A 25,721-nucleotide genomic window follows, 5' to 3' on the forward strand; every position below is an offset into this window, starting at 1 on the left:
CTTAATACCTAACCTAATTGCAATTTCAGCCTCTCCCAGGAATGTAATCTTAACCAGTCACTGTGGAATTACCTGGTCCATACTATGAGGTAATCCCCCAAAGAAAGGTGGCCTCGCCTGAAACAATCAGCACTTTGCTGCCTCCTCTTGCCCATACTCTTTAAAGCTTCATTCTATTTGCTAAATGTGATGCTGCCTGTCTCATGAATCATTGAATAAAGTCAGTAAGATCTTTAAAACTTTAAATTTTATTTTTTAACAGTACACACAGGAGTTCACAAAGAAAGATGTGGCTCAAGATGCTTTTTACCATCTTAGGCTAAACAAAGGAAAAGGGGTTTGAGGCTTCTGAGAGGGGGAGGCAAGTCATGGGAAGTTAAAGGGAGGAAAGGTTTGGTAAATAGGACTGTCTTGCTATGCAGGTGAGAGTCTCCCAGGTGATAAGAGTTGCCTCCAGGGTGTAGATCTCTTCCAAAAATGGAGCCGTTTTTACAAATGGAAAGTTCCTTTATGAATGTACATTTCCTTTAAAAGAGGGGAAAATTATACTCTATGTTAAGCAGTTAGTGGGAAATAAAGAGCTTTTCCTGCATTTGCTGGTTCTCAGTGGCCCTTACCTCAAAATGATCCCATGAAATGAAAAGTAGTCCAGCCCAAAATGCCACTATCATCTCTGTGAAGAAATCAATAGGATTGATTTGGGACTCAAGGCATAATAAAGAGGGTAAGAACAAGAGAGACTATTATCTGCCTTGGTGACTTATGAACAAATTAGGAAATGTAAATGTTATGTTGAAAGGTGGCTAATCATTAAAATTAAAATAATTCCTGATCAGGGAAGCCTTTCTTCTGGGGTGCCTGAATGGCTCAGTTGGCCACACACATGCTCTCTCTTTCAAAATAAATAAATAAAACTTTTTAACAAATTAATATAAATTGTTACCTAACCTCTGTGCCTGTTCCCTTATCTGTGAAATGGCAATAATACCAACTACCTAATAGGGCCGTTAAGATTTAATTGAGTTAATATATTTAAACCATTTTGAACAGTACGTGGTACACAGCAATTCCTAAACAATATTCTTTTTATTATATTATTTCTAAGAAAAAAATTAAACCACAAAAATTTCCATTAAAAAAATTTTGTTTGAATAGCCTTGACTCCATAATGAAAGGTCTTCCCCATCAATATAGATGCTTTTCTCCTCTCTAGCTCCCTAAACCTACCCATTCAAGGAAATATATAGTGAAAGTCCTTTCCACCAAACCCCAATGCTTCTCCAAGCAGAGACTGCACAGCCCAAGGAGATTCGGAAAGAACAAGTCTCTGCCAAAACCTATTTCCCAGAAATCATGAGACTGGCACTGGCCCCAGCTATATTCCAAGGTCACAACTAACAGGTAATTAGCAGCAGCCTTTGCCAGTCCAGTAATTATAAGTCCCATTCCTCATGCTGTGCTGTTCAAAGAGCCTTGTGAGTCAACTCTGATGGCACGAGGTACAGTCTTCAATTTTGTGGAAGGTTCTTCGTTGGGTTGGTGGGGGGCACTCACAAGCAAGGTTTAAAGGGGGCTCAGCCCCACCTACCTGCACCACAATGGCCTGGGTGTTTCCCACACTCTGTTCTCATCCTTTAACATTTCCTAGTGATGAAGTTTTGGGGTGATGGTGGGGTGGCCCAGAGCTGAAAGCCAAGAAAGAATTCTTGAAGATGTCTTTGGTGCAAAAAAGATGATTTTATTAAAGCATGGGGATAGGACCCATGGGCAGGAAGCACTGCACTGGGGTCATGATGGGTAACTCATTATATACTTTCAGGTTGGAAGGTGGTCAGTGATAGAGTAAGTCTCTAAAGTATCTTTGAAGCAAGGTTCCCAGGACCTTGAGGGGTTAGGTGTTGCTAGGGAAATGCTATTTATTACCATTTAATAAAACCTCAGTTATGAGACCCTCAGATGCACATCAGGGGGCCATAAGCTTGGAGTATGATTGCCAGCATATATCTTGGGGCAGTTGAGATAAAGGAAGTTGACTTACAGGATCCTCAAGGTTGGGATAATGTTAAGCTAAGGTTCTCTTCTGCCCCCAGGAAAGTGTCATCCTTGAGGCAGCTGGGCTCCTAGAGGGAGGTCACTCTGCCAGTCTCAAGGACTTGTCAATGGGTTATAGGCAGTAAGGGAATTTAATTTTTCATTTGCCTTAGTTTCCCACATTAGGATGGAAAGCACTTAAACCCCTTTCCTTTGTTCTTGGGTAGCCAGGAGTGTCCGAGGAATATCACACACATTCATCCTGGGGAGGGGTGTGCCAGCCTGTATTTTGCCCTCAGCTTGCCCCAAGCTGCCTCATCACTAGGACACTGCCTGCACCACTGGATGTTTCCGGTGCCCACTGCCCTTTCTCACAGAGATGCAGTCACTTGCATCTTACATGACTCTTCGGCTTCATTTTACCACAAATGAGATGATTTGGAAGATTGAAAGTCTAGAGACAGTTTGGGAAGTCAAATAATTTATATGCTGATTATGTCTTGATCCCTGGGCCCGGATAGGCAAAAGCATACCATAGAAAGAAGAGCCTAGTTTATAACCCCAGGAGCCTAACTGCAAGTCAAAACAGCAGTCCTAACAATCAGGAGTTTAAAGGGAACTGAATCCAAGGTGGAGAATATTTTCTGAATTCTGCTATAGGTTCTACCTCAATCTGAGGGGGAAAAAATTCCTGACTCTATAGAATAAATATTTTCTTCTAATTATACGTATTAGTGAGATAAAGTAATTAAACACCCAGATAAGGGTTTGAATCTTGACTCTACTACTTATAGGGGACTTTTTGTAAGTTTTTCATGTCTCTGAGGCTCAATTTCTTCATTGTTAATGATAATAGTATTGATGGGGTTTCAGAGTAATGGAGATTTGGAACTGACAGCCAAGAAAGAATTCTTGAAATGTCTTGGTGCAAAAAAGTGACTTTATTAAAGCACAGGGACAGGACCCATAGACAGGAAGAGTTGCACTGGAAGAGTGACTGGTTACAGATGAAGGAGGTCGGGGAGGTAAAGACAAGGGGAAGTTTCATATGCTAAAGAAGGATTTTCATATGCTAAAGAAGACTCACAAGATACTGGAGGCCTTAGCTATTGTCAGGCTAAGGTTGTTTTTCCCTCTAGCAAAGCTTTAACATTAAAATAGTTGAGAGTTCCCGGAAAAATGTTTTACTCTGCTGACTGCAAGTATTTGTCAATGAGCTGCAGGTTATAACGAAATTTAGTTTTATCTGCCATTTCCACATCACTTTGTTTTCCACATCAGTATTACCTACTTCATAGGTTTCCTGTGAGGATCAAATGTTATAATGTATTTAAAGCACTTAGGAAGTTCTTGGCATATAGAAAATATTCAATAAATGGTGGCTACTATTACTACAATTATTACTTTAATTAGCATCACGACCATTAATTACTGTATTGCATTGCTCCTCAACCAAATTGATGAAGGAGCATAAGGCAAGCTGAGAGCAAAGCACAAGCTAACAACACCCCCCAGGTGGGATGTGTGTGATATTCCTCAGGCACTCCTGGCTGCCCAAGAACAAAGGAAAGGAAAGAAAACATATGGTTAATTGATAGAGATCACAGTCATGCAGGACACAAGTCTCCATCAGTTTACAAATATCTTAGTAAATTATAAGAAAAAGCAGTCTTATCAATAGCCTAATCTCCAGAAACCTACAGACTCCGTTTCCTGGAACCCCTAATATCACGCTCTGCTCCATAGTGATGCAGGGAACTAACGCAAGGAGGAAATGGGAGGTAAAATTAAATGTCCTTATAACCTGCAGCCCATTTACAAATACTTGAGGTGAATACAGAGTATACCATTTCTCCTGGAACCCCCCACTGTCCTAATGTTAATGCCTTACTGGGAAGGGGGGGGGGGGACAACTTTAGCTTGACAATAGCATGGCCTCGGGTATCTTAGGAGTCCTATTTAGCATATCAAACTCTTTCCAGAGGCCTCCTTCTTGCCTTTACCTCCCCTCAACTCCACAGTATATAACCAGTCACTCTTCACAACTCCAGTGCAGCTTTTCCTGCCCAGGGGTCCTATTCCTGTGCTTTAATAAAATCATGTTTTTGCACCAAAGACATCTCAAGAATTATTTCTTGACTGTCAGCTCTGAAACCCCACCACTCCAAAACCTCATCAAAATAATGAGAAGCTTGCTATTAGGTATATTGACAAATAGTTCTTGATCTCCTACTATGTGCTAGATATTATCTTAGGGACTGTACATAATGCAGAGAAAGTTTCTCCCCTAATGAAGTTTACATTCTGTCATGTTGTGTGTATTATAATTAAAAATAATATTTGGTCTTTGTCCCTGGTTCCTGGCATGTAATTCCCAAAACCCTTGGATTTCCTCAGTGGTAGGATTGTGTTCTGTTATTCATAATGATTCCCTTTTGACTATAACTGAGTTTATGCTAAGGAGGTGACTCAGGATTGGGGTTGGTCACCAGAAAAAATCAACCACAAGATTAGAAGGTTAGAAATTTCAGCCCATACCAGAAGGATAAGGTGGAGGGGGCCGGGGGGGGGGGGGGGGGGGGGGGGCGTTGCTGAAGATCAAGTTCAATCACCAATAGCCAATGATTTAATCAATGGTGCCTACAATAATTAAGTTTCAGTAAAAATTCTGAAATGATGCAGCTAAGGGAGCTTCTGGGTTGGCGAACATGTCAATGCTGGCACAGCCTATGCATCTCCTCCATTTAGCTATTCCTAAGTCGTCATATCCTTTATAATAAGCCAGTAATTATTAAGCAAAGCACTTTACTGAGTTCTGTGAATTATTGAACTTGAGGGGAAGCTCATAGCAACTCCTGAATTTGTACTCAGCCAGGCAGAAGTGTGTGTAGCCTGGGAACCCAATTTTCAGCTCTCATCTGAAATAGAAACAGCCTCATAGGACTGAGCCCTTAACTTGTGGGGGTCCGCATTTACTCCAGCTAGTTAGTGTCAGAAATGAATTAAATTATTAGATACCAGTTGGTATCAAGGAATTGGAGAATTAGTTGGAGTTTCATAAAAACCACAGTGTGTATGTGTAATTGTAGCAGGATTCTAGCACAGGGAGACAGGACACTGAGGCTTTTCTGTCCAGGAAACAAGTTCATTCATTGTGCTGGTACGGGCTCAGTGGGTTCATACCCAAAAACCTGAGCCCTGACCACAGCGGGGTGTAGCCTTTTATACAATTTCTACTTTTTTGTCTCCCCTATATGGTGACATATAGTCTGACTGGACACAGTCCAAGTTATAGAATCGTGTCAGAGCTATGCATACGTTATAGGAGCTGATTGAGCCACGTTGCTTCCTTTGTTCTGAGGAGACTTCCACCACATTCCTCAGGGAGGGACTCTACCACATTATGGGGGGTGGTGACAAGATACAATAAACAGTGAGATGGACAGACAGATGAGAGAGATAGGACTCACTCGTTTCAGATAATGGTAAGCCCTCTGATGAAAAGGATAGGGTAGTGTAGGGGAGGAAAAGAACTTTCCCTCTACCCTTGTCAGTTCTTATTTGACACCCCTGTAATAAAAGACAGACTTACAAAAGCAAATCAAAGTATACATGAGAAATACCCAGGGACTAACTCCTTGACGTGGCTTAGAATTCAGACTTAAATACCATCTTCATGGGGAAAGGAGAGCAGGATATAAACTTTTTAGAGGAGAAGAAACAATGTTTAGGAAAGATAAATGGGGCCTTAGAATAGATGGGAGGTATGATAGTTTCTGTCAAAGTTTGGGTGTGGCGTTGACTTCTAAACTCCTCTCCTATCAGTCAACCTTCCCTGGTTGATGAACCTCCTAGAGAGAGGATTTGTAACAATCAAGATCCTTTGGAGGATCTGTCTGTAGGTAGGTGAGCAGAGTTCAGAGAAAACCTGTGCCTGCACTGGCTGTTTGTTAAGTGCCTACACTCAATCGATATACCAGAGTGGTATGTTTTGAGGTAGCATGCTCTGCTGTTGTTGAAGAATAACAGGTGGTGGCCACATTTGACGGGTTCATTGGGGGAGGTCTCTCAGAAGAGGAAACACTGCTAAATGCAGCAAGTATATGGCTATCACTGAATCCCTACGCACCAAGCAATATTTTCTTCATTTTATAAAGAGAGATATGGGGGCAGAGTGAGATTAAATCATGTGCGTGGCCACCCAGCTCTTAAGTGGCAGACGTAGAATTCTTACCTCGTTCTGTCTCACCACCCCAACATTCCTTACCTATTTCAATCTGGTTCTTGCTGTCCAATAGAACGTTCCACAGGGACAGAAATGGTCTGTATCTGCGCTGCCCCCACAGTCTGTATGTGACAACTAAGTACTTAGAATGTGGCTAGGGTGAGAAACTGAATTTTTTATTCTATTTAATTTTAATCATTTAAATGTAAATAGCTATAGGTGCCTCATAATTTCTATCTCAGACCGTGAAGGACTAGGATGTCTCCATTGTGTGACGGCTTGCATCACTTAGGTCTATTTTGCTGACAAACCAGCACATTTTGATCCTACCTTCCTTCTGAGAAAAATGTTGTCATCTGGCAGCAAACACACCTGCTAAAGATTAGCTACAGTAAACCCTCCATAGGCCTGTGTCATTCTAATTAGTCACTGTGTCTCAAAAATACAGGATATTAATTCTGTCTTTATTTCTTTTTATATTTTACATACATGTTTTTTAATGTCGAAAAAAGGCCAGTGTTTCAGGCACACCCAAATGCCAGAAGCCTATTAAACCAAAGGTGCAAAGGAGAAAAGCTGATTGAGACCACATGGCATTTTCATAGAAAAAATCTTAGAGAAAAGAAAGGCAGCATGAAGGAAAATCCTCTGCCTTATCCAATGGCTGCAACTGTAGCAACTCAGGTTGTCAGGTAAACTCACAGACAGCGACCATGGATGAGTTGACCTACTCTTTCGGCACTAAAACCTAAAGCAAAAAGACCAGTGTTGCAATTAAAAACAACAACAACAACAGCATAGTCTAAAACCAAGCTCTGGAACCTTCTCCATTCTGACGGACTGACATGAGTCAAGCTATGGGGACACCAGAGCTAGCTCAAGAAGTGGTTAAAAATACATGCTATGGGGTCACACAGACCCGAGTTTCGGATGCAGCACTCTGCTCCTCCCTAACCCCCATCTCCTCCTGAAATCACACACTCTGGGACATTGCCACATTTTGCCATTTTAACACTAATCCTTCAACATCAGATTGCTAATCATTTACCCTGGGGGATTCCAAAAAAGGGAAGGCAGGTCCTTACTCTTGAGAAGCTTTCAATCTGGTTGACAGTATGTAGCCAAAACACAGCAAACAAGCTGAGATTAAATGTTCGCAGGCAGTGTGGATTTGTCGGTAGGAACAGGCATTTAAAGACAGGATCAGTACAAGGGATAGTTTAAAAATTTTTTTTTTTTCAACGTTTTTTTATTTAAAACAATAAACATTTTGTAAGTAATCTTGTTTCTCTTTTTCACCCTAGCTGCAGAAAAGCTCAGAACCAGATCCGAAGTTCAATTATTTCAAATACAATATCCCATGAAGTATGCATGCTTGTGGTATCACCATGCCCTTGGAACTGTGATTTTGGGGGCGGGGGGTTAATTTTCAATTTCCATTTTATATTTTTGCTATTATTTGTTCTCCAAGTAACAGACACCTTAATGAAATTATCTGAGATATAAATAAATGATAATATAGACAGAAACTGAGAGGCTAAGAGAAAAATTACCAGGTGTACTCACAACTGCAAAGAAAAGATCTTTCCCCTCCCCCCGCCGTTCCCGAAACCAGCCAGGGCGTGCCCAGTTGTAGTCTGACATAAAGGCGGGAACCAATCAAGTTCTGCTGAATGGTTTGAAATAAAGGCGGGAACCAATCGAGTTCTGCTGAGCGTTCAAATTTAAATGTTAACCAACAACAGCTCTGTAACCTCTAAAAAAATCCCTAACTTGTTTGTGCCTGTCTATAAAAGAAGCTGTAAGATCCTTACTCGGGGCCTCTTGGCGTCACCGGCAAGGAGTGCGCGGAGGACCGGGTTCGAACCTGCAATAAACGACCCTTGCCGCTTGGCTTTGACTCTGGACTCTGGTGGTTTGTTTTCGGGGGTCTTTCGAATCGGGGCATATCAAAACCATCAGGGAATACCCATCTTTCAATTTATATACTTAAAAGGTATACTATACTTATGAAATGTTTGAAGACACTCATAAAAGTGCGCACACTCCAAAATCTGACACTTAGGCAAAAACACAGAAGAGGAATTAAGTAAAGGAAGCAATGGTAACAGAGATTTCCCGGTGCGTGAGAATAAGAAAATACTGTAATTGCCCAAAATGTATTCTCTAAATTTGATAGCAGCTCATATTTGAGAAAAGAGAAAAAAGGAGGGGAAATGCATTATTTTTCAAAGACCATATATACCAATATGGCCACCCCATACCAATCTCAGTGAGAAATCTTTGAGCACATATTGAATACCCATGACAGGCTGAAGAAGAAAATTATAACTCGCTACACCAGGAATTCACAATGAAGCAGAAAATTCAGTAACTTACATAAGCAATAATACAGTTTCAGTGCAATAGCACTACTCCTCTGAGAGGCAACACACAATTACTGAAATTTCCATGACCCCAGTCTCCTACTTTACCTGTTTTCTGTCATGTAACCCTAGCAACCAAACGAGGGGATTATTTCTCTTCCTCGTTTCCCAGAGTAGCTATGGTGGTTTTCACCGAAAGAAGTGCCGTGGGACTGGGGTCCGAAGGGATGAGTAGAAGTACCCAGTGTGGGATATAAGAAAGATATTCCTGAGGGGAAAATATCCTGTGCTATTGCCAGGCACAGACATTCATAAATCATAGCATTTGTGGAAAGCATGTCGTGCCCTGCAGCTTAAAAGTACAGAGTATGAAGGAAAGTGGTAGAAAAGGAGATTAAAAACAAAGAAAATCATGATGTGTTATATTTCCTTGCACATGTATTGACTTCATAGTTCAACAACGACACAACAGTTATTGCACATGTCAAAAATCAACATTTGAAATCCAGAAACCAGAGGAAAAGACTAAAATATACTCATAAAATAATTCATTGTACTAAAATATTCGCCATATATGTATACACACACAAGAGATGAATATCCATAATAAAGTGTTTCTCATGCGTACTTATAGGCAAACTATCCGAAGAGGTAATTCGCAAGTGTACCAACTGCCAGCTAATACATTAAAAGATAATCAGCCTTATTAGTAATCATACAAATTTAAATTCAAACAATTAGAAACTCTTTTTACCTAATAGATGGACCAAAAAAATAAAAGATTAATATACCGTAGGGGAGGCAAAACTTCAGCTCCACCCATCTTAAGTTTTTAAGCTGGGGCTCTTTAACGAAGTGACAAATCAACAAGAGAAAAACATTTATTAACTCATGCAGTGCACATCTCCTGGGAGGAACTTAGAGGAACTCAAAGAGGCAGCCCAGGATTTCAGCATATATAGTATCTTCAACTAAAAACAATAATGTGTAGGGAAATGATAGGTCCAAGTTTTAGGCTTCCCCAATGACAAACTGTGGGATGGTGAATATGTGGGAGGAAACGAATGAAGTAAAGTTTGTTTGCAGATTCCTCTGGTGCGCTCTCTGGACTATAAGAACCTGTCTCCAGTAAAAGGAGAGTTTATATCTTGCCTCTACACAAAGGGGAGCTTTGCTCCCTTTTAATTGCCTTCAGCTCAAACAAATTTTTATGTCAAAGAGGCATATTTTGGGGTGACATATTCTGGTTTTCTTCAATATTATTTTCACAAATATTGTAAAGAAAAGGTCACTTCCTTTTTTTAAGTTTTATTTATTTGTTTTTGAGAGACAGACAGAGAGAGTGAGTGAGGGAGGGGCAGAGAGAGAGGGAGAGAGAGAGAGAATCCCAAGCAGGCTCTGCACTGTCAGCACAAAGCCTGATGAGGGGCTCGAACTCACACACCGTGAGATCATGACCTGAGCCTAAACCAAGAGTCGGACTCGTAACCGACTGAGCCACCCAGGCACCCGAGAAAAGGTCAGTTTCTTTCACTGTTGGTGAAAATATAAACTACTTCAATATTCTGCAAGAGTGCTTGACGTTATTCATCAGAATTTACAAGGTCGATCCTGTAAGATGAGTAATTCAACCTCAGAGAATCTGTAAAATCCATCCTACCAAAATACTTTCACTTGGGCACATAAATGTATACATAAGGATGTTTGCTGCAGCATCATTTACAACAGCAATAAGATAAAAACAATGGAAATACTTATAACTCATGTTACAGTCATGTTACAGCTACACTATGGAATGCAGTGCAGCCTTGAGAAGAAACTACCTTTTAAAATGAAGAACAACAAGAACAACAAAAAATGAAGAACATTTAGGGGCACCTGGGTGGCTCGGTCAGTTAATCATCCAACCCTTGGTTTCAGCTCAGGTCATGATCTCACGGTTTCCTGGGTTTGAGCCCCACATCAGGCTCCATGCTGAGACAGTGCAGAGCCTGCTTGGGATTCTCTGTCTCCCTCTCTCTCTCTGCCCCTCCCCCACTCACACTGTCTCTGTCTCTCTCAAAATAAATGAACACTTTAAGAAAATAAATAAAATAAAATGAGGAACATTTATATGTATCATCCTATGTACATTTATATGTATCACTACAATTAGTGCTGAATGAAAAACACTAATGAGTAGTATTTATAGAATGAATATACTCATGGTTCTTGAAAAACTAAATGTGTGTATATTTACAAATGTAGGCACAGAAACTAATGAAAACAAGTATGGAAGAATAGATAATGAAAGGTAAAGTCCCCATCTCTGTGGCAGGAATTAGCTGGGGAGCCCTGTGAAATGGTGCATAAGGCAGAAAGAAGAGCAAAGGGAAAAGAAAAAAGACTTTACTTTTATTCTCTATGCTTTGAAAGCACGTTAATTTTTCTATGATTAAAATGCATTCATGGATCTTACTTTTCAAAATAAAAATAAATTAAAAGTACTTATATCACAGCGTGAACATGTCACCATCATGGTCATCCTGGATTACCAAGGCAACTGCATTGCCCAGACTGGCCAGACCTCATTCTGATTTAGCCATCCCAAAGAAGCTCATCTAAGTACTTCTATATCCCTTAAGAACCATAGATTCTCAGAATTCTAATGTATTTGAAAAGCCATCTACTCAATCTCTTATTCAAGTGCTGGAGGCCCCTCTTGAACATCTCTGATCTCCCAGCTTTTACTAGATTCCTCTTCTAGTGACAAGAACCACTGCTTCCCATGGCCTCCTATTCCATCTCCCAGCATCTCTGCCAGAAAGACCTCTCTTGTATTAATCCAAAATAAGTCTCCATCCCTAATCCTGTGTGCTCTTCTGAACAGCTTGTAAGTCTCTCTTCCCTGAGGAGGAGAGAGGAGGTCAACACTATCTTCCCCAGGTGAATTAGATGAGCTTTCTCTATACTTAATGTTTGTCACACCACTAAGCATGCTGTATTATAATTGTCTGTATACAAACAGACTGAAAGAACTGAACATCAAGCACCATATTCCAAGTACCGAGATCAAGGTCAGGCTCATGGGAGGTTTTCAGGAAATACTTGACAGATATGAGGATGGGTGGATGAATGGATGAATGGATAAATGGATGGATGGATGGATGGATGGATGGATGGGTGGATAGACAGATGGGTGGATGGATGGATGCATAGATGGATGGGTAGATCGATGGACTTTTTAAGTTATTGTTTATTGAGCACTAACTTTATGCTTGGAACTCACTCCATCTGCTAAACAAACTATGAAGTAGGTATTACTATAATTATCTCCATTTTACCACTCAGGAAACAAAGGCTCAAAGAGTTTTGTTCTTTCTAAATAAGGCCCTATATTTAGCAAAGTTGGAATCTGAAATTTGGATGGATGATTAAAAAGTTTATACTTTGAACTATTTCATCACAGTACCATGAATTAATGAATGAATGAGAGAATGAGTGAGTGAACCAATCTACCAAACAATTTCTTATAGAGTCCCACTGTTTCAAAAATTCTCCATGTGCTTTGGAATTGTTGTAGTTTTCAAAAGGACGTACAGCTTTGATTGGGCTAAGAACGCTTGCATTCAATCAGTTCAAAAAAAAATTTTTTTAAGGAAAAAGCCATCATCAACCAGCCATTACTCTCTATTTTTATAGGAGGTGTGAAAGTAGACAGGATTTATCTCTAGCTCACCACTTTGAATTTGGAACAAACCTCAAATCTCATCGGTGGGAATCTGACAGGTACAGCAGTGGAGTGTTAAAACTTACATGAACTTTATTTAAACTTCATTTGGGTTCCTCCCTTATTTTGGAAAGCTTTACATCAAATTTTATAACAAAAGGAGAACATGCAATTTAAATTAAAGAGTTGGCGGAGGTTTGGGTACTTTCCAGCCTGAATTAGCAAACCCCAAAGGCCTCTAATTAGCTTTTCCCTCTGTTTCTTCTTAGTCTGATCATCAAAACCATGGATGAGAATAAAGCAAATCAGCTAAACTGCCTACTCCTCCTTCAAGATGTAAGTCTATTATAGACGAAACATATCTTAAAGGACATTTTGCAAATACTTCCCAAATCTACTGGGATGGCCTAATGATCTTTATTCTAGTTTGTCCCATTCTTATAACCAAGCACAGTAATTCTACCCACAAAAACGTAAGATAATTTTAATATTGCACAGATCCTACCTTGAGAAGTGGCTTTCTTGTCTCCAATAGTGGCTGTTCAAAGTATACTTTTTGTATTCCTGAAATACAGAAAGATAAGAAACGATTTACTAATTTCAGCCCTGCATTCAAATGGACACACTAAAAGATACATTTGGGGCAAGCAATGAAAAGCTGTAGTTTGGAAATTCACCTAAAAGACCTATAATCACTCTCTTAAAAATTCATCATTGGTTTTGTTTGTTTGTTTGGCTATACTTACATGGCACATACATATCTGACTTTCTCTAGAATGTCCAGGAGTCTCATTGTCTAGTGAAAAATACACAGATGGGCTCTTGGTGCTTCTGGTTCTAGGCAACATAATAGAGATCAGATTATGTGTTTGCCTCATTTTTCTTATCAATGAAATGGAGCTTCAGTGACACTCAGATTGGGATAAAGATGACTACCCTAAGACTCTCCTTCACTGTGGGTTTCCATAGTGGGAGCCATGGGCCCTGTATCATCGTCCCTATGGTTCCCTCACTCCTCTACCACCTGTTCACTATCAACCACACTAGCACGCCAGAAACAGTTATACTGGAAAGGGGAAAGTCACCATGCTGGCTCAGGGAAGCTCATCCAAGCTCAGGGAAGAACTGAATCAGTGGATTACAGATATACCTGCCTCTATGTGCCATATGTAACAGATTAAAGCAATTCATCATGTATTTATCAATACTTCTAATTGGCTTATGTTTCATACAAATTTATAAAAATTATTTTTATGAACTATATTATCATTTAAATGCTCTATGATAGCTAACTCTTCACTGGATCCTATCTTAAAATTTTTAAAAGGCAAATAAGGTGGTAAAATAGTAATGTATCAAAGTCAAATACCTCTATATAACTCAATGGGAATGTGACCACCAGGTAAAGAAGAAAGAAACATGCTTCCCAGGTCACAAATTAGTTCTGCCTGTAAAGATTCTGTTTCTTCATGATGAAATAAATAATGATGACATAACAAATGGCATGATCTAACATATAATAATTTAAACCATGGCATTTTATCATTTAATCAATCGAGACTCTCAACAGTATTGTGTAGGTTTACAGAATAGGTGTATATGTTGCAGATAAAGAAACAGAGTGTATCAGAGTGGTTAAGGGTCTTGCACAACAACAAGTGGTTAATAAAATCCACTCCTACTATTTCAAGACCAGGACTTCTTCCCCAATGTCAATATTCTACCCGCCCCGCCCCCACCCCATCAGGAGAGAATCTGATTATGGTGCTATCGACCAAGAAAGGACTCTTAAATCATTCCCACCTTCCAGGAATGATTTTAGAAACATTACAAAAAAAGATCAAGTTTAACTAGCTTGTCTGTTCTGTGCTGTTGCCTCTTCACATAGCTCCCACATTTGAAATGAAGAAATTGAGGCTTAGAAATAATAATTTTCTGGAGATCCCACAGGTTATATACTTGTATATGTGTGAATTGGGTATCAAATCCAATCTTACTTCAAACCTATCTTACTTAAAACCATGCTGAATAAAATGTAGCAGAGAGCTGGATTTTGAATCAAGCCAATTTAAAACTCCAGCTCTACCAACTACCAGCCATGTGACTTTGGACTCCTAAAAGCCTCAGTATCATTTGCCATAGATATTAAATGAGATGGTGTATACAATATAGTACCTGTGGGGAAAAGAGTAGCTAGTATTATAATTGTGATACATCAAACTGCTTTAAAGGAATGTATCATGAACCACAGTATTTCAGGCACCAGATTTGAGATGGAGCTGAGGGGTCCTCTCAAAACACCAATATGCACATCACATAAAAAAATATCTCTTCTGTAAGAAGCAGTGAGGGACAGAACCATAAACACATCTCCAGGTTCATTAAGCCACCACCGTGAGCCACCATCTCCTGTCCTGGAGCCCAGCTTCTTTCCTGTTTAGCAGTCCAGTGATTTGCCCTATCATGAAATCACTGCTCTGGAACATGTGTAAGGCTACCAGTTTGGGAAGGAGGTTGAGAGGTGGGGGAGAGTGGTAAGCATAATAGTGCATACCAAACCAGTCCCTATAGTCAGGCTTTATGCTTGAAGATGAAAGCTTTCCTCTGAAGAGGTCACCAGAATGGCTATTGGTGCTAACAATCAAAGGATAGTCTCATAATATGAGATACACAATGATAGAAGCCTGCTGTCAGAACACAAGAGGACTCAAAGGGAAGGGTGAGCTTCCTCCCAGGCTCCAGAGTCCCCAAAGTAAGAATTAACAACAGGGAAGAAGGTCCTCATTTTATCACTTGTTCCTCCTACATTCTTAACAGCTAAAGGCAACTGATGCCGATTCATCATGCCAGGAAAGCCTTGCCATGGTCATCCTCCAGCCTCTGATGGAAATGGAGAAAGCTCTCACAGATTTGTGTGGGAATCCCAAGATGTGTTAACTTGGATGAGTAAGCCCTCTAAGTCTCAAGCTTCATCTAGCAAAATTTGTAGTAAAAATATACTACTATTATTACTATCCACTGTTACTATTCATATTATTTTTATTATCCATACTAAAAGAGACATATTGCTCAAAATTGATTTCTCTACTCTAATGATTAGAGTATCTTCTACATTGCCCATTTGTACCTCAAGATCCACTCTCAACCCTTCTACTTTGCCCCCCCTCCAAAAATCCTCTATCAACTGTATCAACATGTTCCCTTGCTCTTAGCTTCCAGTTTTGTTCAACCAAAGTTGAAAGTCGGGGGGATCATAATATCAGACACAGAAGAGAATGAGGTTGGGCTGTTTAGTCTCCTGACATCCCCTCTGCCAAGCTGCTGTGAGTTAGCTATATTCCTCTCCCAAAAGCCACAATTCCTATCAGGCAGCTCTTTCCTTACGTCTCTCTCTCTCTCTTTCTCTCTCTCCAGGTTATGGTACTCATTCTTTTCCCTTTTGCCTTTTCATTCCTGGGAATGGTGATAGCTCCACGCCCTTGGTAGCCAAAGATCCTGCAGTATGCCTTGTTGTTTCCTTAAACCCTGTTTACACCTTTATAAACAGTTTCTGTATTAAATGGTCCTCAATTGTCCAACTGGAATGAGCCATCATTTTCCTATTTTCCTACCAGGGCCTTGACAAATACAAACATTAACTGGCTGATTTGCATAATATAGCAGTTCATCTTGCTAGGGCCAAGGTATGGAAGCAGAGCATCAATAATTGACCTCTGCTTTTTTCATAATTCCCCTCTTCTAAGTCACCATCCACTAGTTCCTTTCAGTCATGGAGATCAACCTTCTGTCCCCTAAGCATGGCCCAGACTCTAAACTTCTGTTCAGTTAACTTTAGCCTAAAATGTGACTTAACTTTTTGTAGTTCAATCATCTGTTGTATCTCTTTTTTCTTTCTTTTCTAAATAGTCCTTCTACTTCCTTCCATCTGTGCTTGCCTATGCTAGCCATTCTCCCCTTCTCCCTTGTTAATAGGACTCCAGTTTGGTGCTGGTATGAGGCACTGGTATACTCAGGGAAGATGGTTCCAGATGGATGGATCATGATTGGCCTACTCCAGCCATTGTAACCCCTTTCCTCTCTTCCAGTGACTGTTAAGGTAGTGGCCACGTGACAAGATCTAGACTATGGCAATTGAAAAAAAAATCTGCAGAGGGATAAGGGAAGCAGTATTTTAGGAGAGATGTTCCTTCCTAAGAGAAAGAAACACAGGAACAAATGTTCTTTTCCTTCCTTCTTTCCTTCCTTCCTTCCTTCGACTTTGATGTTGTTATTGGAAGATGGACATTTGGAGCTTAGTCAGCCATCTTTTTTACTGAGAGGGGAAGTCAACACAATGGGAGAGAAGCTGATCCAGAACCTTGACATCACTGAGCTTCTGAATCAGCCATCCTCAAAATTTCTCATCCTCTTCCAAATTTCTCATTACATGAGATAATAAACTTATCTACATTAACCACTTTTATTTGATTATTCTGTTACTGATCACCAAAAGGATATTAAATGACATTCTACACCACACTAGCTGAATTCCCACTATGCAGGCATATTCCTCTTATCTATTTCCTCTATTCAAGGCAGCTGGCAGTTCCATAAAACATCAAATGTGTCCTAAAATTCCTAAGAAAAAGAATAGCAGTGGGGGACCCATGGGGAGTCTCCTTTATGCCAGAACCCACAGTCCCACACAGGTAAGACTCTGGCTTCCTATTCCAAAGTTCAGTATCTTCAAATCCTTTATCTTTCCTTTTGAGAAAATACAGATGAGACCTTTCTGTTCTGCAAATATTAACATCATACACCAAAATCAGGGGCCAGCAGTGGCTTCATATGATTTTATCTACAGGTAGCATTTAGAAGTTTTTAAATAACTAGAAGGAACTCATCACAATGGGTAAGATTAGAAAAACAGTGGACTAAACAAAATAGAAGTGTATCTCCTTTTCATGTGAACAAAGGCATGTGTGGAGCCTCCATAATTGGTAGGCCCTCCTAAGTTCCTTCTGGCTGATTGTTCTGTTATCTGCAACATGTACTTTTATCTTGCACTCTTAAGACTTCTGTTCCAGTTCCAGCCACAATTTCTGAGTTCACAGTAGGAAACAGAGAGATAAGCAGACACATCCTCCTCCTTTAAGGACACTTCATAGAGTTGCAAATCCAGTCAAAGCTTCACTTCAGGGCTGGATATTTTCTGTTTGTTTCTCTATCACATCCACTCTCCACCCTTTTCTACTCTGTTTTGTGCCTTGAGGAGTTTACCTGAATGGATGACATCAATGGGCTCCCTTGCTCTCTGCCTTTTGCTGAATGTAGCCAATGAGAGATACACTTAGGAGATGATAAGGTGGAAGATGAGAGGTTGAGGGAGCAATTTCCCCAGTTTGCTTCCTTCCAAGTGGCTAGGGGTTGGCTCTCTCCCTCCCATATAATGCATGAGTGGGAATTGCAAACACTAAAGGGTACACTGTCTGTAGGGAATATAAAAGCCATAGTAAAACCAACTAAAGGTCAACTTTTTATTATGACTGTGCACAATTCTAAACAATGCCAATGATAACACACTCTGCCTGCCAGGACAGACCACTCCCACCATCACTCCTCCCTCATGATAGCCACCGCCTCTCCCAAAGGTCATGGCTCCTGTCAATCATCCCTCTCCATGGTGATTTTCTCTAGGTTTGGTAACCTAGGAGTGGCACTAGTTGTCTGCATATGCTCCTCTGAGTTTCCAAAACTCCTACGCGCAACTTTGTAACAAATAGTCACTTTATTAATTTGGCCAATTCCCCAATATGAAGGTGTCATATATTTATTTCTCGCTGGCACCCTGGCTGATCCCACCCAGAAATAAGGGAGTCTTTATTCTGAAGGAGTCATGAGCCAAGATAAAATTTAGAAGTTCTTCACTGAGAGAAAAGGATAAACTAGATATTGGGAAAACAGCCTCCACCATCCTCATTAATGCTTTTTTCCTTATTTGAACTTGGAGATCACAGATCTACAAGATAAAATACTCTTATGATTATTCCCAGCCAAAACGCTCATTCCTCTAACCACTTTTTCTGCTTCCCTCCAAGGAAAGTTTCAAGAAAACAAGCTAGTTGGGAGCAACAGAATCGTACCTGCAGATAGCTGTCCTAAAGCCAAGTAGAAGGAATCTGATTCAGTCCTGCTTTCCATCTACAGGTGCCCTTCAGTAGAGGCTATACTCACAGCATTGAACAACCAGCCTACCAATGAGAATGGAACCCTGGCCAAGTGGAACAGACACTGTCTTGTGTGCTATTCCCATGCATATCTGTTGGATATCTGTACTTTGCCTAGGAGAGCTAAAGGGATGGCAGTTTGGCCTCATCCCTGTACCCACAGACTCTGGGCACCTTCTAATCCCCGTGTCTGTTTTATGAAGTCAGGCCTGTCTATACTAGCCCATCCTTGGATCCTGGGCTGGATCGGCTTCACAAGAGGAAAGCCAACTTGACAGCTCCTATTTCTTAACCATGAATTCCAGCCAGCCCTCACTTTTAGCTTGTCAGCATCCACATAGCCACTTCCTTGCAGTACTGGTCTTATTGAGGGAAGACAATGTTTACAGGAATAAAATGGCCTAGGATGAACAATTAATTGGAGAACTTTTGTCTCCCTTCTTAACCCCCAAATACGGTAACTAGTAAATTTGGATTTCATTGTCTTATTACAAAACAGTCTGCCCTGAGAGAGCATTTGAAAAGAGTCTCCACAGGCAATGAGATATGCTTTTCAAAGCCTTGTGTCACTGTCATGGCAATCAGCAGACAGGCCTCTATTGTGCAGGAGCCCTGCTGCAGGGCCCAGGGAGCAGGACTTCCTGGGAGTGGGCTGCTGTTGTTGGCTTGTTGCTACAACAAAGCCTCTGAAAGAACTTCCTGGGGGGCCAATGTTCAAAGTCCTCACAAGTTTGAATACAGGTCTCCATTCTCCTCCCTGTGCTTGACTGGAAATTCCTAGCTTTTCTGAAAGAGAGACAAAGCCTTACATGGGGAAATGTGGAGGGTGAGTTTTGTTTGGGCTGGTTGTTTTCCATCTCTGTGCCAGATACTCCACACACAAGGTTCACCTTGAACCTTCAGAAAAGCCCAGCAAAGTAAGCGTGACCATCCTCATCTATAGAAAAGGAAACTGAGGCTCAGAGATGTAAATAACCATGTGGCCCCTCAGAAGCCGGGAAGCAGCCGAGCAGTGACTGGATCTCAGGCTGGCCTGACTCTAAAGCTCCAGTCTCCATCTCTGTTAGCACCTTTCCCAGAACTGCTCAGCAAGCCAGGGGTGAGACCCCATGAATACAAACCCTCAACTCTGGCCTCCACAGCAGACCAAGTTGCTGCCTTGGAGTGGAAGAAGATCATATTATCATGGTAGCGGCATGACAATGCAGGCCAGTTGCCTGGGCCGAGAGCAAGGTGATCATCAGCAGAGGATGGGGTCGTGGGATAAGATGGGTTTATCAATTATCGTTTGCTGTATGACAGCATGCTTCACAACTTAGTGGGGTAGAACCACCACAGTTGATTATTTCTTGTGATCCATGCTTTGACTGGCAGTGCTTCTGCTCCATGCCATGTTTCTCTAGCATCACTCAGGCATCAGTATGATGTCTGGGTTGATTTGGAAGTTCCCAGAGGCCTCTCTCAAGAGTCTGGACCTTAACGCTGGCTGTTGGCTGTGGGGCGGCAGTAGTTTGTTAGGTGGTTGGTATTTGTGTGTGGAATTTCAGCCTCCAGTATCTCCACACATGTCCTCCGTCTCCAAGAGGATATAGCCTAGACTTCCTTACAGCATGGTGGCTCGTTCTAAGTGAATGCAAGTAGCAGCAACCAGCTCTCCTAAGGGCTAGTCCCAGAGCTAGCACAATATCTCTTCTGCCACATTCCATTGGTGAAAGCAAATCACAGGCCAGCCCAGGTTCTATAAGAGAATTAGACTCCATATCTAAGTAGAAGGAGAAATATGTGCAGAGATAAAAGAGAGGACCTACTAGCAGCCATCTTGAGAGAAAATCCACCACAGCGAATGTATTTAAGATTCTCTTTCAGGAGAAATATGCCCTGCCGAGGCAATGGAGAGAAGTATTTCTCTGCAGCTGTGGTGAACGGGCGCCAGCTAGAATGCCAATGCTGATTGGTCATGGCTGCCTGGGGTTGGTGTGCATGGAAGAGGATTCGGAGGTAGCATCTGGGTCCAGTAGGAAGAAGTCCCTCAACTGAATCATCTATCCATCCATTCCTCCTTTGTTTCGAAGATATTTATTGAGTTCCTGCCATGTGCCAAGGACTCTTCTAGGTGATGAGAGCAAAGCAGTAAAAACACACACAAGCACTACATCCTTTCTCAAGGGGTTGACACATCCGTGGAGGAGACAGGCAATAAATAAATAAATATAAAATATGTTAGGTAGAAATTAGTCCTAAAAAAGAAAATAAATGTGTATGAAAAGTAATAGGTGTATTAATCATGTCTTTTTATTTTCTGTGTTTCTAATACTTGACAATTTGGAGCCTGGTTGACCCTGGAGAGACTGTTCTTTCCCAGTCTAGCCAATTCCTGGACACAGTAAGGGACTGGCCCAGGGGCATGCCTTTCATATGCAAACTCACTCATCCAGAGCCCACAGGCTCGCCTCCCCACCCCCACCCCACTCAGGTACCAGACAATCGGGGAGAGCCCCCACACTCCAGAGCCTGCTGAAATTATTCAAACTAGCCAATCCTAAACCTGATGACCTTGCCTCACCTGTTCCTTCCCATGGAAACCACAATAAAGGTTCTGGCTCACATTTCCCCTACTCCCCCTGTCTCCTACCCACCCTCATGATTCCCAAGCGGCCTTGTATGGCATGGCATGCCCCTTCCTCTTGAAAGCGATAACAAAACTTCTTTTCAATGGCAAGTGTCTCCTGATCTGTTGATTTCACCACACCTGAATAATAATAAAACCTATATTTAAAATAAAACAATAAGGATCTTTCTAATAAGGCAATATATGAGCAGATGCATGAAGACAAGAATTCAGCAATGAGGGTAAGGTGGAGAAGAACATTCCAGAGAGAATGGTAAATGCAAAGGTCCTAGAAGACATTCTCAGGATATTTGAGGAATACTGTGGCTGCAACAGAGACAGCAAGGGGGAGTGCTGAGAGATGAGACCTGGGAGGCAGCGGAGGCAGAGAATGAGGCTCAGCCATGGGGAGCAAGGGGTGTTTCAAGCTACTCTGTGCGGGCGCTGTCCTGTAGAAATGCAGGGTGAGCCGTGGATACGAGCCACATACGTGATTGAAATTTTCCAGTAGCCACATTTTAAAAAGTAAAAAGAAACAGGAGCAAACAATTTCAATAGTAGATATTATTTATTCCGACATATCAAAAATATTATCACCTCAACCTATAATCAATATAAAAATTATTAATGAAAAATCTTACTCTTCATACTGAGGCCTCAAAATCCAAGTGTGCATTTTATCCTCACTGCACATCTCGCTTCAGACCAACCATGTTTCAGGTGCTTGATAGCCCACACGTGGCTAGTGGTTACCACACTAAACGACGCTCTTCCGTATCATCTAGACCAGTATTTCCTAAACTGGTCTGTCCCAGAAAACTGTTGTTATTAATAAATACATTGAGAGAACGGACAATTTTCTCTGTGCTCGCTATAAACTGAATATCTGTGTCCCTCTGCCCTAAAACTCATATGCTAAAACTTAATCCTTAATGTGACGGTATTTGGGTGGGGCCTCTGGGAGCTTATTACATCATGAGGGTAGAGCCCTCATGAATGAGATCAGTGCCCTCATCAATGAGATGAGAAGGCCAGACTTCCTAGGTGAGGACACAGTGAAAAGACAGCTATGAACCAGGAAGAGGACTCTCACCAGACAATGTATCTGTCAGCCCCTTGATCTTGGACTTCCCAGCCTTCAGAACTGTGAGAAACACATCTCTTGTTTATAAGGCACCAAATCTATGATATTCTGTTTTTTAAAGATTTTATTTATTTACTTTGAGAGAGCGAGCATGAGTGGGGGAGGGGCAGAGAGAGATGGAGAGAGAACCCCAAGCAGGGATTCTCTGCCAGTGCAAAGCCCAATGTGGGGCTCGAACCCATAAACCATGAGATCATGACCTGAGTGGAATTCCACAGTCAGAGAATTAACCGCTGAGCCATCCAGGTGCCCCTACAATATTCTGTAAGTGACTAAGTGCTCAAACAAATAAAAGCAGAGAAAACACTAGTTAAACAAATTGAAAATTTTTCTTTGAAAATGATTTTCAGCTGAAAGAAACAGCAAAACTGGGGCTATGCCCCCTTGTTCACTACACATTAGACAGACCCAGGATTAGAGTCCAGCCGGACCACTACTAGCTGTGACCTGGGTGATCCACTAAACGCATCTGAACTGTACTTTCCATGTATCTAATATATAGACCTTAACACCTATGCCACCAAACTGTTCCAAGGTTATTTGAGAAAGTGTCTCCCTAATCTCAAAACATTTTACAAATGTAAGAGATTGCAATTACTGCAGCTGCTGCCTCCAGGTGAGTGCAAGAGACAGAAATATTAACCTTACACAACAGGCAAGCTGTCCATGCAAAGGGGAGTGGGGTGGAGGAACCGCTAAGCTGGGGAAAGTGCTAAGGAAAGAAGCATCTGGACGCTGATGCCCAACTCACATCAGTGGTCTCTACACACTTACATTGCTTACTGTACCAGTCAGGGTCCCAGAAGAAAGCGGCACACTCTAAATCATTTGAAGACAGGACCGTTTTCAAAATGTAGCATGTAGAGAAACTACATGAGGAAACGCAGTACCCCAGGACTAGGGGCTGTGAGGGCTGGTACCACCCTTAATCCTGAAGGCACACAGGGCAGGGGCAGTAGATAGAATCTGGAGGCAGAGGGAGCCGCGTCGAGAGACTCGCTAGATGTGACCCTCAGTTCAGGGACACAACCAACCCATGGGAACATGTCAGGGAGGGAGCAGATGGAATGAACACCCTGACCTCGCTCCCTTTCCTCCCTTCGGTAATCTGCCAGGAATCCACACTGGCCAAATCCAGAAATCAGAGGGCAAGGAAATATCGACACGGTTCGTGCAGAGGCACCTCCCAAGGCAGAGTAGAGGAGGGTTCCTCCTTCTGGAGGGCATCTCTGGAAAAAACACAAAGGGCATCTAGCACCGTCTCTCCCATATATAGACAGAACGCAGGCACATTTGGAAAGGCAACTGCTGCTTTTCTGAGCTCAAAGGAATTTGAAAATCCTGGGGCTCTCTTGCCACCATAGGGGAAAAGCCTATCTGAGAACGAGAACAAGCAGGGGTAGGCAAAGCCTAGTGATGGAGGAAAAGAGAACTCGGATGACACACTCTAAACCCCTGAATCCATCCATACATGAAGCCACACAACCTACAGTGAGCCATAACTGAAGCTAGATTCACCAGTATTATAGGCTGATAGAGTATATTTTTCTTAAGCTAGATCACATCACCTTCTATCACTTGAAACTAAAAGATTCCCAACTGACACTTCTTACTGTAAATGAAGAAACCGAAATGCCAAGAAACCAATTAACTTGAAAAAATTCACATGTACACTAAACGGCAGAGCTGTGATTCTATTCCAGTTGAGCTCCAAAGTCTGTGCTCTCCCCTGCACCCCACAATGCCCTGGAGCCTCTTGTTCTCCCGACCCCTGCCACGGACGGTGATTTTCAGACATGCACGATTCTACTTGGGCCACAAATGCCTCTAGATTACAGACCCCACTGGAGCTAGAATTCCCACGGCTCCTCCACCCTCTCTGGCTTCTCGCACTTCTTTGTCATGCACCTTACATCGTCCTCCTCTCCAAAAGCTGGTCTTCACAATCTGAACAGCTCAAAGAAGAGAGCTGTGACTATGTCGTAAAGAGAGGAAAATAAATCTCGCTGATTCGGGATACAACTCAAAGGCAAATCTCCACAATAGCCCTTGGAGTAAATGACAAGATCCATTCTCACCGATGGCAGAATGCCATGTTTTGACAATGGTTTCAACATGAGCAGTCTGCTGGGAGGGCGGTCTTGGTGATGCTTCTTGAAAAATCCTTTTAAAAGATGCAGTATGCTTTCCCACATGCCCATTTGTTCAGAAAAGGGAGAAAATGTCACACAGGAAAACTGAGATGACTTTTGAAAACCTGAACAATGACAGCCATTGATAAAAGCATGAATGTAGTGAAAAAAAAAAAAAAAAGTAACACTCCCTTCTCCCTTGGTAGAAATTTCAAAACACATTATGTTCTTGGCCGTGGAGTACACTCTGTCTTGGTAACTGGATCCTCACCTTGTAGGCAAATCAGCCAGACAAGAAAAAGACATAAAACAGAGTGGGGAAACAACCCCTAAAATTCCTCCCAACACACATGCACACACACATGCACACACATGTACACACACAATCATATACACACACACCAGGAAACTTACCCAAATGCAGCAGAAACAGAGAGTGTACTGGCTTTGGAGACAGAGAACACTGGGTATGAATCTTGACTCTGCCACAATACAGTATGTGAACATATTTAACCTCCCCAAGCCTCATCTGTACAATGGAAATAATAACCTACCGCTTTGGCTTGAAGATTGTAGATGGCTATATAGATTCAGTAAGATGACATAGCTATTGACCCATAAATCATAGTGATTGTTAATTACTCTCCTTTGGAACTGCTCAGGTCAGGTCTCCCTCATAGGTCTTCAAGCACGTCATAATGGTGAAGCTTTGGTTTCAGACAAATCAGGGTTCCAATCCTGATTTAGTCAACTCCTAACTGTGACTTAGCACAGTTTACCGGTTAGCTTTTGCTGCTTAAGAAACAACCACAAAATCTCAGTGGTATTCAGCAATAAGCACTGATTTCTCCTGAATGGCTATGGGTCAGCCAAGAGTTGGCTACTCCAAATTAGACTAGGTGGCTCTTCTTCTTCCCATAGCACTTGCTCACACACCTTCAGGTTGGCCAGGAAAGCTTTTCTGAGGTGGCTTTGCTCCACACATCTCCCTTTCTAGTCCTGGGATCAGCAAACTACATTTATCAGCATCTGGGCACGTTTTCATGGCAATGGTAAAAGAACCAGAAGGCAAGCAAAAACACACAAGGGTTCCATGGTCCTAGCTAGGTACTGGCATACCATCACTTCTGCCAAATTCTGTTAGTCAAAGTTGGCTCACACCCAGACCCAAGATCAAGGGGCTTCAAAATACTCCTATCCCTTTAGTGGGAGGAAGTGCAAAAGTTACAAAAGGGTAAAGAATCAGTGAGGATAATGTAATCTGCCTCAGAATAGCTACATAACCTGTCTTGGTTCCTGA

The 25,721-nt window shown here is 41.7% G+C and overlaps 1 long non-coding RNA gene across 3 annotated transcripts in view; it reads right to left on the reverse strand.

Moving 5' to 3' along the window:
• Nucleotides 1–230: 230 nt before the first annotated feature.
• Nucleotides 231–25,721, reverse strand: part of LOC122211048 — a 120,251-nt gene continuing 94,760 nt past the window's right edge. For all 3 annotated transcript variants that reach the window (XR_006198438.1, XR_006198437.1, XR_006198439.1), the window contains 4 exons: nt 12,837–12,895; nt 1,589–1,685; nt 618–673; nt 231–525 (listed from right to left, as the gene is read on the reverse strand). This is a non-coding gene — a long non-coding RNA (uncharacterized LOC122211048). The remainder of the gene's footprint in view (nt 526–617; nt 674–1,588; nt 1,686–12,836; nt 12,896–25,721) is intronic.

The sequence above is a fragment of the Panthera leo genome, chromosome F2 (assembly GCF_018350215.1).
Source record: "Panthera leo isolate Ple1 chromosome F2, P.leo_Ple1_pat1.1, whole genome shotgun sequence".
Taxonomy (NCBI): Eukaryota; Metazoa; Chordata; class Mammalia; order Carnivora; family Felidae; genus Panthera; species Panthera leo.